Source organism: Eriocheir sinensis, unplaced genomic scaffold, assembly GCF_024679095.1.
Source record: "Eriocheir sinensis breed Jianghai 21 unplaced genomic scaffold, ASM2467909v1 Scaffold403, whole genome shotgun sequence".
NCBI classification, from domain to species: domain Eukaryota; kingdom Metazoa; phylum Arthropoda; class Malacostraca; order Decapoda; family Varunidae; genus Eriocheir; species Eriocheir sinensis.
In genome coordinates, this window is record NW_026111725.1 from 153,025 (window position 1) to 170,853 (window position 17,829).

The following is a 17,829-nucleotide window of genomic DNA, read 5'->3' on the forward strand; positions in this document are numbered from 1 at the left end:
AAAACATGCCCAGTGTAATACCTCCTTTAGTTTTCTCAATCCTATGCTAACACGATTCCTCCTCCCCACCTCCTGTCCCCCCTTCCTCCCACCTCCTGTCTTCTCCTTCACCTCCCTTGCCTCCTCCTTTACTTCCTCCCATTCCTTTGTACATTATTCCCCTTCACCTTTCCTTCTTCAGTCCTCCCCTCTTCTCCTCCTTCCTTTTTTATCTTCCCTGTTTCCTTCTTTATCTTTCATTACTTCCTTCTCCGTCATTCTCAACACCTCCCTCTTCCGTCTCCTTCCCTCCCTCCTCCTTCCCTTCCCACCTCCCCACTGTCCTCCCATCTCCCACACCTTCACCACACAGTTCATTCACCTCCCTCTATTCTCCGGTCATCAGCCTCCCTTCCTCGCCCCGCACTCTTTTGTCCGCCACTCAGGTAAAAATAGGCCCAGGTAATGTGTCCTGGTTACTTGTAATCTTAGGTGTCGTAAACGGTGTCGTCAGGAAAGGATGAACGATTACTGGGCTGTTTTTTTTTTTTTCTCTCTCTCTCTCGGCTTCCTTCTGCTTTGTTTTCCTTTCTATCGCTCGTATTTTCTTACTTTTTCTTCTTTATCTTTTTTCTCTGTTTCCTTTTCTCTCCTTCTCTCTTCCTTCTGTTGTGTTTTGCTTTCTATCGCTCTTATTTTCTTTCTTTTTCTTTCTTTTTTTCTTTCAGTTTCCTTTTTTCTTTCTCTCTGCTTTCCTTCCTTCCTTCCTTCCTTCCTTCCTTCTTTATTTGTTTATTTCTCTAGTTCTTTATTTTTCTGTCTATCTTACTCTTCTTTTTTCTTTCTCCTTTTCGTTTTTCCTTTTCTTTCTCTTCTCTTCCTTTTCTTTCTTTTTCTTTCTCCTCATTCGTTTCCTTCTTCGTTATTATATCATTATGTGTGTGTGTGTGTGTGTGTGTGTGTGTGTGTGTGTGTGTCAATGTTATTACTATTTTTTTTTATGGTATTAGAGTTATTTATTCGTTGAAAGCAGCTTAGTTCATTATATATAAAATTTTCTGATCATTCATTTATTCAATTATTTTTTCATTTCCGTGTTGGACTTTTTCTTTTATCTTTTTTTTAACTTTTTTCTTCACTTTGTTTTAATCATACTTTTCACTAATTTGCTTACCTCTGAAATATGTAACTCTTCATTTTTTTCTTCTCTCTCTCTCTCTCTCTCTCTCTCTCTCTCTCTCTCTCTCTCTCTCTCTCTCTCTCTCTCTCTCTCTTTGTTCGTTAATTCGCCCTTCATTCCCGCCTTTCATATTTCGGTTCTGGTATTCAGTTTCTTCCTTCACAAAAATGCGTCGGGAAAATGAAAGAGAAAAGATACAAAAGAAATGTTGATGAAAATGTGGCAAGAAACTGTTTTCATGATCACTACTTTTTCATTCTCTCTAATATGTCATTCTCTCTCTCTCTCTCTCTCTCTCTCTCTCTCTCTCTCTCTCTCTCTCTCTTGTGAAGGGGTGTTATTTAGTGAGAGAGAGAGAGAGAGAGAGAGAGAGAGAGAGAGAGAGAGAGAGAGAGAGAGAGAGAGAGAGAGAGAGAGCACAACACCCAAAGCCTGTTTTAAATATTCCATCACCTGCTTTTCCCTCTTCCGGTATCAAAAATTTTCTGTGGTGAAAGAAAACGTGTTCAGGATCGTAATTAGAGCGGGAACTCAGCTATAATGATCACGATTCTCTTCACATCACCTGTTTTTACATTCCTCTTTTTTTAGCTGTATATAATAAGATTGGTTTGAGAGAAAGATAATTAAATAAAAAGGAGGAAGAAGAAGAAGCAAGAGGATGGAGATTAGGAGAAGGATTAGAAGGAAGAAGATGAAGAGGGTGAGGAGGATAGTGGGAACAAGATGAGGAAGAGGAAGAAGAGAAAAAGAAAATGGAGGATTAAGCAAAATGAACTTAGAGAACGGAAAAGAAGAAGGAAGAAGAAGGAGGAGGAGGAGGAGGAGGAGGAGGAGGAGGAGGAGGAGGAGGGAGACGAATCAGAGGTAACTTTGGAAAGTGAAAATGGAGGGAGAGCGATAGAAGAATTAGGAAAGTGAGAGAAAAGTTTAATGGAAATTGAGAGAGAAAATAAGCCAGGACGAAATTACCACCTCGCCTCCTCCTCCTTTTATATCCTCTGCTCCTCCTTTTTGGTTCTCCTCGTCCTCCTCCTACCTTCTCTTTCTACTGCTTCTACTTCGATGGAAAAAAAAAGTGGTGTATTTAAGTCCAGAGGTGGGCGATGCTGCCAAATCCAGGAGGAAGAGGACGGGGAAGAGGAAGAGGAGGAGGGAGAGGAGGGAAAGAGGTAGAGGTACGTTTTTTTATGAAGGAGGAGTAAGTTATATAAGACAAGACGGTGAGGAGGAGCAGAGAAGGGGCGGAGGAGAGAAAGGTCACAAGGAACACCAGATACAAGGGGGAAAGAAAGATAATGGAAAATGAGGTAATGATGAGGAAGAACAGGAGAGGGAGAGAAGCAGGATGATTATGGGTAAGGAAAATAACCGAGGACTAATGAATGAACAATGTGAGTTATGAGAAAAGAGGAAACGAAGAAATAGGAGGTAATGATGAGTAGAAAGAATAGGAGAGGACAGGAGAACCAGGAAGAGGAAGAGTAAGGAAAAGAACCGAGGACTAATGAATGAACAATGTTACTGTTATGAGATAGAGGAAACGAAGAAATAGGAGGAAATGATGAATAGGAAGAAGAGGAAGAGGCAGGTAACTGAGGTATATTAGGAAGAACATTAGCATGAGGAGAAAGAATGAGAATAGCGGAAGAAAGAATGTTAGACGTGACTGCAGTACGATAGAGAGGAAAGGGAAAAGGATGAGGAAATTATGAAAAAAAAACAAGAAGAGGAGGAAAAGGGAAAAGAGGGCGGTAGGAAATTCAGATGTAGAAGAAGCAGAAACGGAGAAATTAGAGTAAGAGAGAGAACAGAGGAAGAATGAATATTGAATGTGACTGCAATGAGATAGAGAAAGACGAAAGAGGATAATATGAAAAGCAAGACGATAAGGAAAACGTGTGGAAGAAGGAACAACAGAGGAAGAAGAAAGAGTAAGAAAGAGAACAGAGAAAGAATGAATGTTGAATGTGACTAGAATGAAACAGAGAAAAAAGGAGGAAGAGGATAATATTAAAAGCAAGACGAAAAGGAAGATGTGGAAAAAGGAAAAACAGAGGCAGGAGGAGAAAGAGAAAGGGTAGCCTACAGAGGAAGAACGAATGTGGAATTTGACTAGAATGAAACAGAGAAAAAAGGAGGAAGAGAATAATATGAAAAGGAAAACGAAAAACAAAAAGGTGTGGAAGAAGCAGGAACAGAGGAAGGAGAAAAAAAGACTTAAGAAAGCGATCAAAGACTCAATGAATGTATAATGTAACCAGAATGATGTAGGAAGGCTATTCATGTTTCCGGCTAACTGGTTCGTGTTTTCGTCAATCATTCACAGCGGTGGATAAAAAAAATATATAATGCAATGTCGCCGATTAGATGTACTTTTTATGACAATCACGTGAACGAGTCTAAACGAGTTTGAAATAGTTTACAGCCATTTTCTCTTCACGGGCAATTAGACATTCTCCCCATTACTTATTTTTTGTACCTTCGCCTCATTGAATATTCTGTTTAATGTGGTTTTTGCTTTTCGTGTGTGTGTGTGTGTGTGTGTGTGTGTGTGTGTGTGTGTGTGTTATCATTCGAGTACCGGTCTATTAGTTTTTGTATACCTGTAATCCTCATTGAATATGCTGTTTTAATGCCTTTTTGCGACTGCCTGGCTTGGTCCCGTTTCTTTTATATTCGTACCGGTCTGTTAGTTTTTGTACTTCTGAGCCTCATCGTGTATGCTCTTTGGCGGTTTGCGTGTGTGGGGGGCGGCCGATGTTTGATAGTGAGGCTGATATGTTGTGTTTCCTGAGTGACTGGCCATAACAGGTGTGGGCAGGTATGAACGGTCGTCAGGTGTGTTGTTTTGTATGGAGGGTTTTTGTATAGTATAGATCAGGATTTCCCAACTTGGGGGAAAATTTTATGATTCCAGGGGGGAAATTTAACCTGAGGGAAATATAAGTAACTAGCAATTAGTCGGCGGAAATGGGGAATCAGAGCTATTGATTGACTGATTTGTGTTATTAAGTAGGTATATATTATGTTGGGCTACTATTTATTTATTATATTATTTGTGTTATTGAACAAGTAAATTTCGTGTTTTGGCAACTTTTTTCCTCGGCCACATGAAGCGGGAAATCCGGGTGGTTAAAGTTGATGAAGGGGAGACGACAGAAAAAAGTTTGGGAACCACTGGTGTAGGTAATGTTGTATTGTATTTTATTGTAGTATTGTATTGCCAGTTTTGTATAGTATAGATAGATGAATTAGGCAACAGACAAAGGCTTAAGATACCGTGTTTTCCGAGTCACTAGCTATGACCAAATGGGTGCAAGTAGGGACAGTCTAACTAGGTGTGCTGTTGTTTATTTTTATGTAATGGTTGGATTAGGTAACAGACGAAGGTTTAAGGTATTCCAAATAAAAAATAAAAACTTGCGTTGGTCGTGGCATGCGTTTAACTGATAACAACAGGTGTGTGTATGGGTGAACCGTCTCGCCAGGTGTATAGTTTTGTGTAGGTAACAGGCGAAGGTTTTAGGTATTCCAGATAAAAAATAAAAAATTGCGTAGGTCGTGGTATGCGTTTAACTGATGCCAACATGTGTGTGTATGGGTGAACCGTCTCGCCAGGTGTATAGTTTTGTGTAGACATATATACAGTGCTTGAATTAGGTAACAAACGAAGCTGTAAGGTTTTCCTGAACAAAAACTAAATGACTCGTGCAGGTTATGTCATGCGAACCGAAAGAGATTAACAACCAGAATATCAAAGTAACGACCCAGGTATTGTTTCGCTTAGGGAGCGTTGACACGTCTTGAAGCACTCGAGAACTGATGTTTTGACTGACTGAATGACTGAATAATTACCTGATAGACCTACTGACTGACTGACTATATGGCTCTAAGCTGAATAACTCATTGATATCGACTGATTGACTGACTGACTAAATGGCCCTAAACTGATTGATCCTGACTGACAGACTGACTGACTAAATGGCTCTAAACTAAATAACTCCTTGATAACGACTAACTGATTGACTGACTGACTGACTAAACGACTCTAAACTGAATAACTCCTTGATACCGACTGACTGACTGACTGACTGACTGACTAAACGACTCTAAACTGAATAACTCCTTGATACCGACTGACTGACTGACTGACTGACTGACTAAATGGCTCTAAACTGAATAATTCCTTGATACCGACTGACTGACTGACTGACTAAATGGCTCTAAACTGAATAATTCCTTGATACCGACTGACTGACTGACTGACTGACTAAATGGCTCTAAACTGAATAATTCCTTGATACCGACTGACTGACTGACTGACTAAATGGCTCTAAACTGAATAACTCCTTGATACCGACTGACTGACTGACTGACTGACTGACTAAATGGCTCTAAACTGAATAATTCCTTGATACCGACTGACTGACTGACTAAATGGCTCTAAACTGAATAATTCCTTGATACCGACTGACTGACTGACTGACTGACTAAATGGCTCTAAACTGAATAATTCCTTGATACCGACTGACTGACTGACTGACTGACTAAATGGCTCTAAACTGAATAATTCCTTGATACCGACTGACTGACTGACTGACTGACTAAATGGCTCTAAACTGAATAACTCCTTAATAGGGTGACTGACTGACTACATTCCTTTGAACTTAATTACTGATAGACTGATTGACTGAATTATTTACTGTAACGGAATGACTCACTGATAGACTGAATGACTGACTAAATGGACCTGAATGACTCCCTGATAGACTGACTGACTGGCTAAGTGACTCTGACTGACTCCCTGATAGACTGACTGACTGACTAAATAACCCTGAATGACTCCCTGATAGATTGACTGACTGACTAAATGGACCTGAATGACTCCCTGATAGACTGACTGACTGACTAAATGAGTGACTATTACAACATACCCACTGACGAACTGACTCGTGATATTTGCCGACGCGAGGGGTTGCCAAACGTGACCAAAAAAGCGTTTATAATAAATTGTGAACCTTTCTATTATGTGTTTCGAGCCTCTGTTTATTTATTCATGTCGTTATTTATGTTAAACGTTTTGCGGGAGTATTACATTGTGACAAACGTGTATTCAGTAACGTTATCAAGTTTTAATGGCCAATGTTTCCTCTTTAATTGGCATTGGTTCGTTTGATGGAATAATATACTTTTTTTTTGTTTTGTTTACAGTAAAGGAAGCGGCTCAAGGGCCAAAAAAAAAAAATAATAATAATAATGAAAAAAGCCCGCTAATCACTGCTCCTATATAAAAGAGTACAAAGAAGTGGTCGAAAGAGAGGTCAATTTCGGAAAGAGAGATGTCCTGATACATTCATTTTCAGTCTTCCTTAAAAAACGTGTAATTCAGTAACGTTATCAAGTTTTAAAAGCCAGTGATTCTTCTTTTATTGGCATTGGTTCATTTGGTGGAATAACAGACCTTTTTATTCTCAATCTTACTTAACAGAATGCATTAGTGTAGCTCCTTATTTCGCTTGCCCAGAATTCTATCTTTCGAAATGATCATGCACTTTATCTGCGTTTTTTTCTGTTGATTTGGTGGAATAACAGACCTTTTTATTTTCAATTTTACTTAACAGAGCGCATTGGTGTAGTTCCATATTCCGCTTGTCCGTAATTCCATCTTTTGAAATGATCATGCATTTTATCTGCGGGGTTTTTTTTTCTGTTCATTTAGTGGAATAATGAACCTTTTTATTCTCAGTCTTGCTTCAACAGAACGTATTGATGCAGTTCGTTATTTCGCTTGTCCATAATTCTTTCTTTCGGAGTTATCATGCACTTTATCTGCGTTGTTGTTGTTGTTTTTTTCTCCTCTTTTTGTAACTTTCCTTCTTTCGCTTAATTGTTAGGTATTGCGTTTCTGACTACGAAGAAATCTACATTGTAATTATGAGTTTCTTTACACTATGTTCGTCTGTTTATGCACGAGCTCATCTCTTCTGTTTGTGCGTAAGTTTATCTTCTCTTTTCTTCCCTGTTTGTTCACAAGTTTATCTTCTTTACTTGTCTCTGATACTACCTTTCAAAATTCCCATGCCCTTCGTTTTCACTTTTTTCTATGTTATCATCTTTATTCTTTCGCTTAAACAGAATTCTACACTGATTTTCATTTTCCCATGTATTCACCCTCCTTTTTATCGCTTAACCAGAATGATATCTTACACTTTCATTCCATTCTATCTCTAAAAATGATCGAGCTCTATTTTCACGGAGTTTTCTTCTGTGCACACCTTCCTTTTTTTCCATCGTTCAAAACTCATGCACTTTATCTACACTGTTTTTTTTCCTTCTTGTATATTCACCTTCCAGTATTTCGCCTAACCAGAACTCTACATCTCAAAACTGTCATGCACTTTATATAGGCTAATGCTTGTCTATGCAATCACTATCCTTCTTTCACTTAAGCAGAATTCTGTCTTTTAAAAACTATCCTGCACTTCAATAACACTGACTTACTTTTTCTCTCTAAGTTATCACCTTCCTTTTTTTGCTAAACCAGAATGCTGTTTTACAAGACATTCAAGAAGCACATTTTTTCCGTCTTTGTTTTGAGTCACAGGCAAACTATCGGCTTTACCGGCACCTGTTACCTGAGGAGCTTATTACCTTAGCCTGCAGGAATCACCCAGGTAATCAATTATTACCTCCTGTTAGCGTTGGCTTTATTTGTTGACGTGGTGTCATCTTACCTTCACCTCTACGCAATTGTAACTCTATTTTCATGTTGCATTTCAGGTTAACGTTCAATCTTCAACGTATCATCTGACCTTTACCCTCAGAGTTCCCATACAATTCCGAACTATTTCCGTCTTCACCTGTATATTTTAACTAGGTGTCATTTTACCTTCAGCCGCCCACCACGCAGCGCAGGTAGCTATAGTTCCAGGTAGCATATCAGATTAACTTTTATTTGTCAACGTATCACCTGACCTTTGCACAGAGTTCCCATGCGATTCCCAACTATTTCCACCTTTACTTGTATTTTTATTATCTATGTGTCTTACCTTCATGCCACGGTAGGTAGAACCTCAGGTGGCATATCAGGTTGACTTTCAATATTCAACGTGTCATCTGACTTTTGCCTTCATGATTCACATACAGTTTCGAACTATTTCCACTATTGTCGGGAAAGGTATAATACTGTCACATCTCTCTACAAAACATCTTCTTACCTCTCTTCCCCTGATAACTTTTGACCCCTAATTAACCTGTACTGATTAAGGTTTACCTATACAAACCTTGATAATAAATCATTTCCACCTGTCTATCGGGACAGGTATATCACTCTTACCTCACGCTACAAGACATCTTTATACACCTCTTCCTCTGGTACCTGTACTTATTAACAAGGTAGCATATAATCTCACCAGCACAATTCACCTTGAGAGAAAGTCATTTCCACCTGTTTATATTGGGACAAGTATATCACTATTACCTCATGCTACATCTTCATACACCTCATCCCCTGGTAACTTGCCTCTCAATTAACCTGTAATTATTAACAAGGAAGCATATAATCTCAACAGCACAATTCACCTTGAGAGAAAGTCATTTCCACCTGTCTCTTTTTGGACAGGTATAGCCAATCAACCATATTACCTGCCAAAGCCAAGCGTCTCAATAACGTGACATTTCCCTCCCCAGGTAAGTGTCGTGTCCACGTGCCCCGCTGATCAACTCCCTGGAGGTGAGTAAGCCATCCTCTGATTGTTATTGTGGCCGCGGGGTGTTAAGGCAACTAAGAGGGTGATTGATCCTGGATTAGAGAAGGGGAGGGAGGGAGGAAGGAAGGGAGGGTGGGAAGGAGGGAGGCAAGATTTGACGTATAGGAAGGAAGGAAGGAAGGTTAGAAAGGAGGAAGGGAAGGGGGTCGAACTAGAGCAATGGAAAGGACATAAGCGAGACAGTGTTAGGAAGTCTAGATGGAGAAAATGAAGGAGAAGGAAGGAAGGAAGGGAGGGTGGGAAGGAGGGAGGCAAGGATTGACGTAGGAAGGAAGGAAGGAAGGTTAAAAAGGAGGAAGGGAAGGAGGGTCAAACTTAAGCAATGGAAGGGGAGTATGTTAGGAAATATAGAGAGAATAATGAAGGAAAATAGCGTGAAGAAAAGGACAGTGAAAGGGAGTCAGGGAGAAAGGTCGAAATCAAGGATGGAAGAGAGAAAAATGAATAAAGGAAAGAGGAAATACGAAGGAAGGAAGGAAGGTGTAGAGAAGGGAGGTAAAGCAACGAAGGGGAAGGAGAGAGAAGATGAAGGGAAGGATGATAGACAGGAGGGAGGAAGAGAAAAATAAGGAAGGGGAAGAGAGAGAGAGAGAGAGAGAGAGAGAGAGAGAGATGGAGTGACAGAGAGAGAGAGAGAGAGAGAGAGAGAGAGAGAGAGATAAATTAAAGGAAGCGGAAGAAGAAAAATGGAGGAAAGGGAAGAAGAAAAAATGGAGGGAAGAAAATAAACAGGAAGAAGAGATAATCAAGGAAAGGGAATAAGAGACAATATGGACGGAAGAAAAGGGGATAAGAGGAAGGGGAGAAGAGAATTAAGGTTTTATAGTGAAAGGAGGAAGAGGAGGAAAGGAGGGAGGAATGAATGAAGGAGAAATGTAGAATATAACAGAGGTAGAGAGGAAACGTGAGAGGGAGAGAGAGAGAGAGAGAGAGAGAGAGAGAGAGAGAGAGTTGTTTGGGTGTTGGATTCTAATTGTTTGGAGCTGTTTGCGTGTTTGCCTAATTGACTTTGATCTCTCTCTCTCTCTCTCTCTCTCTCTCTCTCTCTCTCTCTCTCTCTCTCTCGCAACACATTCCAGTAGTTCATTTTCTGTTTCTCAAAATCGCGTCTTATCATGAACACATCCCGTTTTCTTTTCATTACGCAACGCTCTATTGTTTTTTGGGGTAAACTTTAAATTATTTCTTTCGTCGCTACTTTCATTATTATTTGCATTTTCTAAAGGTCAAAGATAGAAAAACAGACAGAAAGATTGGTAAGTAGAGAGAGAGAAAGAGAAACAGTGACACAGAGAGAGAGAGGCAAGGAAGGAGAAGGAGAGAAATGGTGGAGGGAAGGAGGGTGAATAGGAGGGAGAGAGGGAAAAACAGGGAAAGGGGAGGAGGGACAAGATGGTCGGAAGGAAAGTTGTCGAAAAGTAAAAAGAGAATTAAGGCTTGGTAGAGAAGGGAGAAAAGGATGGAGGGATGAATGGATGGAGAGATAGTTAAAAAATAAAGTAGAAAAACGTAAACGAGGAATAATTTTGAAGACAGTTTTGCAAGCAGTAGAAAATAAAAAAACGAACTTCTGGGACGAGGCTTGGAATGCACTGAACGGAGGAGGAAGAGGGGGAGGAGGAGGACGAGGAGGAGGAGAGGCAGACGGGGATTAGAGCAAGACTATGATAGGATGAATGTGGGGAAGGAAAGACAAGTACCAGAGATGAATAGAAAGTGAAGAGAAAGACCGAAACTTGGCTTATAGAAATTGAATGAATGGAGTCCGTGATGCGTTGACTAAAGCAGCGCATTAGAGATATATTAAGTTTTTTTTTTTTCTTTCTTTCGTTAATTATTATATATCAGTACTGTAGAGGAAAGACTTATGAGGAGTGAAACAGCGCGTTAGAGATATATTTCAAGTGTTTTTTTTTTCGCTAATTATTATATATCAGTACAGTAGAGGCAAGGAAAGACATATGAGGAGTGAAGCGGCGCGTTTGAGATATATTCCAAGTGTTTTTTCTTTTCTTTCTTTCATTAATTATTATATATATCAGTACAGTAGAGGAAAGACTTATAAGGACTGAAGCAGCGCGTTAGAGATATATTCCAAGCGTGTTTTTTTCTTTTCCTTCCTTTCGTTAATTATTGTATATCAGAACAGTAGAGGAAAGACTTATAAGGACTGAAGCAGCGCGTTAGAGAAAAACTTTAGAACTTGGAAATGAGAGAAGAAAAGCTAAAAATTTGTCTATAGTTGGGAAGTTAAAAGCTATGGGGAACTTTTGAACTTAGAAATATGAGGAGAGATTTTTAAAGTTGATCTGTACATGGTGAGTGATTAGATGTGGGGAAATTTAGAACTTGGAAATGTGAGAAGAAAGGCTAAAAACTGGTCTATAGATGAAAAGTGATAAGATGTGGGGAACTTGGTCTGTGGATGGCAAGTGATAAGATATGGGGAACCTTTAGAACTTAGATATGTAAGAAGAAAGGCTAAAAAGTGGTCTAGATGGGAAATGCTAAGATATAGGAAACTTTAGAACTTAGAAATATGAGGAGATAGGTTTAAAGTTGATCTGTACATGGCAAGTGATAAGATATGAGGAACTTTAGTAATGAAAAGGAGCAATTATCTCTGAATATGAGTTTGACAATTATAAAACTTGATGCAGACGACTATATAGGTGTGGAAGTGTTTTGATAACGATGGGACATGTGTAGGACAGAGTTGGGCATGATTTGTCTCTCTGTGCAAAGAAAAAGATTCGCTTCATTCATGGGTGGAATTGTCAAGCAGGATCTCTTGTTTTGATTGTCGAACTGATTGATTTGCACTGTTTGGGTGACGTTCTGTGTGTGTTACTTTTTCCTGCTTTATATTTTTTTCCTTGTTGTTTTTAATATTTCCTCATTTTGTTCTTAATTTTCCTACTTTGTTTTTTTCCTTTTTTTTATATTTCCTCTTTTTTTTGTTCTTAATTTTCCTACTTTATATTCTTTTTCCTTTTGTTGTTGTTGTTTTTAATATTTCCTTATTTTTTTGTTCTTAATTTTCCTACTTTATTTTTTTTCCTTTTGTTGTTGTTTTTAATATTTCCTCATTTTTGTTCCTACTTTTGCTATCTTTATTGTGTGTGTGGCTGTTTGTTTCGTTCTGTTGCGTCATTTCCCGCGTGTTTGTGTTCGATGTATGCTTGGATTTTGTCACGTTCTATTCGTTATTAAGGTTCGTTGTTTGTGTGGCTGTTTGTTCCTTTATGGTTGGTTCAGCTGCATCGTTTCCCATGAGTTTGTGGTCAATGTTTGCTTGGATCTCGTGACATTCCATTCGTGATTGAGGTTTCATTGTTTGCATTAGGTTTTGTATGTAAAGCTGATTCATTATGTTTTTCTTTATAGCCAAGGAAACAACTCAAAGGCAACAAACAAAGGTGTAAAAAGAAAAGGCCCGTTGATCGCTCTTCCCACGATGACAAAAGTAATAAGTGGGTAAAAGAGAGGTCCATTTCGTATAGATGTATTATTTCTATTTTGTCATATTTTATCATGTACTTAATTCCCCCCTCCTGCCTCCTCACCCCTTCTCGCCCCCACCTTGTCTCCCTACCAGTCTTCATCATTTATACTCCCCATTTATATCCGAAATTGACCCCTCTTTCATCCACCTCTTTGGATTCTTTTTAGGAGCAGCGAGTAGCGGGCTTTTTTTATTATTGTTTCCTTTTTTTGTGTGTCCTTGAGCTGTCTCCTTTGCTGTAAAAAAAAAAAGAAGTTTCGTGTCCATTTTCCTCCTATTCCTCAAACTGCTATTTCTTTTCTTCCTTTCTATTCCTTCACTATCTTCTCATCTTGTTTACCTTTCATCATTTGTTGTCTTCCCATTCTCGTTTCTATTTCCCTTGCTTCCTTTCTAACTTCTTTCGGGCATCTGTTTGAAATGTTATATTCCGGACACTCATACCTCTTTCCCTTCATTTATTATTCATCGTGCAGCAGCGAAGAAGTAATTGCAGTTTCAAATATGTTAATTATGTTTAATCGAATTTTTTTCATGAGTTTATTATTTGCACAATTACTCGTAACAGGTATTGGATGTAATGACGTTCCTGCAATTTTATATACGTTCTTTATCCAGCGAATGAATGCCTGATTGAAATGAACGTTTGTCCTGCACCTTTGACCTTTCATTTCGTTTCTTTCCGTTTATTTTTCTTTGGCTTAACGACCTTCCTTTTCGGAGTTTTTATTCCTTCTATAACTTTTTCTTTTTTTTAGTTTTTCATTTTTTTCACTTTATTTCCTACTTTTGCTACTTTACATATTTTTTTCTTTTTTGTTTATTTAATATTTCCTCATTTTTCTTCTTACTTTTCCCTCCTTCGTTTTTTTTTCTTCTTTTTGTTTCCGTTTTTATATATATTTTCTTTTTTCTTACTTTTGCTACTTCTCTTTTTTGTGTGTGTTTATTTCTACTTCTTTCTTTATTTCTTTCTTTATATATTTCTTTTCTTTTTTTATATATTTCAATAGGAGAGTATCAAGACAACTTTAGGGGTAACTTCGACGATTCTTCTTTTATGTCTTGTATCAGGCGAAGCAGCGTGTTGCGGGCCATGATTTCTACCTTTTGCTTATCCCACTTTCTGTCGCCTTAATGGAAAGCGCACCTGTCTTTTACGGTTCGGAATTAAAGTGTGAATTTTATTGTGCAGTGTTTTCTTTTTTTACTGGCGCGCTAAAACACCAATATGAAGCCATTAAGAGGAGATAGAAATACCTGGGCACAAATGGACTAAGAGAGAGAGAGAGAGAGAGAGAGAGAGAGAGAGAGAGAGAGAGAGAGAGAGAGAGAGAGAGAGAGAGAGAGAGAGAGACGAGATTAGGGTCCCATTTTGATGAACTTGTCCTTATTAATGACTACAATTATACCTCCCCTGTTTATTAATATCCTTCCCCCCATCCCATTACCCCCCTCTGCCTCCCCTTCCTCTCTTCCTCCCCCCATCCCATTACCCCCCTCTGCCTCCCCTTCCTCTCTTCCTCCCCCCATCCCATTACCCCCCTCTGCCTCCCCTTCCTCTCTTCCTCCCCCCGTCCCATTACCCCCCTCTACCTCCCCTTCCTCTCTTCCTCCCCCCATCCCATTACCCCCCTCTGCCTCCCCTTCCTCTCTTCCTCCCCCCGTCCCATTACCCTCCCCTTCCTCTCTCCCACCTCCCTTCTCTTTATCCCTTCCCGTCGCTCCTTCCTTGTCTCCCTTCCAGTCTTAATGATTTATACCCCTTCCAGTCTCGTTCCTGTTTTCCGCCTACTCTTCAAACTCATATTCCTTTTCTTCCCTTCTACTCCTCCTTCACTATCTTCTTGTTTACCTTTCATCGTTTTTCTTCCCATTCTCGTTTCTGTTTCCCTTCTACTTCTCGTACTTTTTTCCTTTTCTTCGATTTTGCTCCTTATTCACTATCTTCTTTTCCCGTCCACCCTTCGTCTTTCGTTTCTTTCTTACTTTTTATTTATCTATTCCCTTTACCCTTCAAGTTCATTCCGTTCATTTTCCCATCATCCTCTTCATCTTCATCACCTTCCTCTCCGTTCATCTTCATTCTTCATCTTCAATCTTCCCCTCCATCTTAATTTTTCATCTTCATTCCTCCCCTTCATCTCCAATCTTCCCCTTCATCTTCATTTTTCATCTTCATTCCTCCCCTTCATCTCCAATCTTCCCCTCCATCTTCATTTTTCATCTTCATTCCTCCCCTTCATCTCCAATCTTCCCCTTCATCTTCATTCTTCATCTTCATTCCTCCCCTTCATCTCCAATCTTCCCCTCCATCTTCATTTTTCATCTTCATTCCTCCCCTTCATCTCCAATCTTCCCCTTCATCTTCATTCTTCATTTTCATTCCTCCCCTTCATCTCCATTCTTCATCTTCATTCCTCCCCTTCATCTTTATTTTTCCCTTCCATCTTCATCTTCATCTTCATTCTGGCCCTTCATTTCCATTCTTCAACTTCACTCTTTTCATCTTCCCTTCATCATCCGTTTCTTCCTCCCGGCTAACATTTGTCCTGCCTCTTCACTTCAAATTCACTCTTTTCTTCTCTTTCTCCGCCCTTCCCATACTATCCTACACTTCCTCCTTTCCCTTATTTCCATTCTCTTACCTTACTCTCATTTCCCTCTTCTGCCCTTTCCAGGCTAATTGACATCTACCGTTCCCTTTACTCTTTCCTCCTATCCATGTTTCCCTTTCCTCCGGCTTTCCCAGACTTTCCTACACTTCCTTCTTTCCCTTATTTCCATTACCTTATCCTTCTCTCTTTTCCCTCTTCTGCCCTTTCCAGCTAGTCCACATCTACCGTTCCCTTTACTCTTTCCCCCTATCCATTTTGTCCCCTTCCTCCTCCTTCCCAGCCCGTCGTACACTCTTCCAATCCTTTGTTCTACCCTCTTATCCTTCTTTTTTTACCCTTTTTGTCTTTTCCCCCATATCCCACACCTCCCCTATTTTCCAGACTCCTGCCCTTTTCACTCTCTCATCCCACGCCTCCTTCCGTCCCTTCTTTTTCCGCCTCATCACCCTCGAGTTCCCTTCCTCTTCGTCTTCCTCCCCCACACGGAACAAAGGCCAATAGAGAGTTTCGTCAAGGGAGTTATGGCTGGTGTTCGGGCCTCCTATCGTGTGTCTGTGTGGCTGGTTACGAGTGGGAGTTGGAAAAAGCGCCCTCTATGTGGTTTTGGGTGTAGTTTGACTCTTATATATCTTTTTTGATTACTATATTTTTAAAAACTTTTTTTTCATTTTCATTCCTACTTTTGCCACTTATATATTTTATTTCTTAGTTTTTTTTCTCAGTTTTTTCTAACTTTTCCTAATTTTTTGTATTTTCTTTTTAGTTTTTTTATATTTTCTCATTTTCGTTTCTACTTTTCCTATAGTTTGTTTTTCTCTTTTTAGTTTTCTTTAATATTTTCCCACTTTTTGTTCTTTCTTTTGCTTTCATTTTTGTTGTTTTTGCTTATAATTTCTCATTTTTTGTTCTTACTTTTCATACTTCATTTTTTCTTTTTAGTTTTTTTTTTATATCTTCCCATTTTTTCTTACTTTTTTTCTACTTTTTTTTCTTTTTGTTTGTTTTTGTGTATTTCTCTGTTTATTTGTTTATTCATTTATTGGTTCGATATTTTTCGGCATAGGGTGACAGTGGTATGTTTTTTTTTCGTTTCCTCCCTGTAACTTGCTCTCCTCCTTTTACCATTCCAAATCATTCTGTTTATCTTTTCATCTTGTTCATCTTCACTTCGTTCATCTTCCCTTCATCTTACTTATCTATTTCATCTTCATTCTTTATCATCATCTTCATTCTTCAGCTTCAATTTCATCAACATAAGCCTATCCCACACCCTCTCCTGAATCCCTTTTTTTCCACCCTGCTACCCCTTTCCTTTTCTCCTTCTCTCTGCCCCTTCATACACATACTCCAATCCCCTTTTCCCACTGTCCTCCCCTTTTCCTTTTGTCCTCTTCTTCTGCCCTTCCTTGCATATCAGATACATACTCCGATAACCCTTTTCCTGCCCTTTTCCTTTTTCCCCTCCTTCTGCCCTTCCCATCCTGTCCCAAACCTTCATCCGTTCCCTTTCCTTCACCCTTCTATCCTTTTCCTCTTTTCCCCTCCCTCTGCCCTTCCCAGCATATCCACCCTTCACCCTTCTACCCTTTTCCTTATTTTCTCCTCCTCCTTCTCTTCCCTGCCTATTCCAAACCTTCTTCCGTTCCCTTCATTTCACCCTTCTACTCTTTTTCTATTTTCTCCTCCTCCTCCTCCTCCTTCTCTTCCCTGCCTATCCCAAACCTTCTTCCCTTCCTTCTATTTCACCTTTCTATTCTTTTCCTTATTTTCTCCTACTCCTTCTCTTCCCTGCCTATTCCAAACCTTCTTCCCTTCCTTCTATCTCACCTTTCTATCCTTTTCTTTATTTTCTCTTCCAATTTCCCTTCCCAACCTATCCCAAACCTTCCCTTCCCTTAATTCCATCCTCTCCTATTCGTTTACTTCCATTGTTAACATCCTGCAGCGGTACCGACTTTGGATAACTACGTAATTGGCTTTAATCCCCAATTAGCTTGTTATTGTACTGTGTTATGCCTTTCCGTCATACATTTCCCCCGTTATCATGTTCTTGTATTTTCCTTAAGCCTTTTCGTCATACACTCCCTTCATTAGCATTCTATTGTACTATGTTAAGCCTCTTCATCGTGTATGGCTCCGAAATTGGCTTATATTCCACTTATCTTGTTGTTACACGTAATGAGACTCACCATCGAGAAGGAGGGATTACTACTACTTCTACCACCAGTACTACTACTACTACTACTACTACTACTACTACTACTACTGTTACTACTACTACTACTACTACTGTTACTACTACTACAACTACTACTACTACTACTACTACCACCACTACTACCACTACTACTAATGTTCCTGTTACTGCTCTCCTTCCATTCCTATTGCTATTTCTTCTCTTACAGTTTCCTTTTCCTTCTGTCTCATTCCTCTCCTTTCCTTTTTTGAGCTCCTTCATCATACCACTCGCTCCTCTTTCCCCCGTTGTATTCTGGTGTTGATGTTTTCGGATGCTTTCGCTTCTGTCTATTTCCTAATAAAAACGGAGATCAGTCAGGTTCTCATGAGTGTTCATTTGGTACATCGGTCGAGAAAATGGTCAGGCTACCACCATGGTCATAAAAGTATATACCCCTGGAAATGCTCAATACTCCTACGAAAGCCTTGTCAAATATGTGCGCTTGGACGCCGAAATGTTTAACCCCTTGACTGCGGATTTCGTACAGGAGGACCTCACCTATTAAACTACAGGAATGGAACAAAAAGTGGCTGCTA

The 17,829-nt window shown here is 39.5% G+C and overlaps 1 protein-coding gene across 1 annotated transcript in view; it reads right to left on the minus strand.

Annotated features, from left to right (window-relative positions):
• The window catches only part of LOC126992126 (corticotropin-releasing factor receptor 1-like), a 206,399-nt gene that overhangs the window by 114,110 nt on the left and 74,460 nt on the right, over positions 1–17,829 (minus strand). The window lies entirely within an intron of this gene.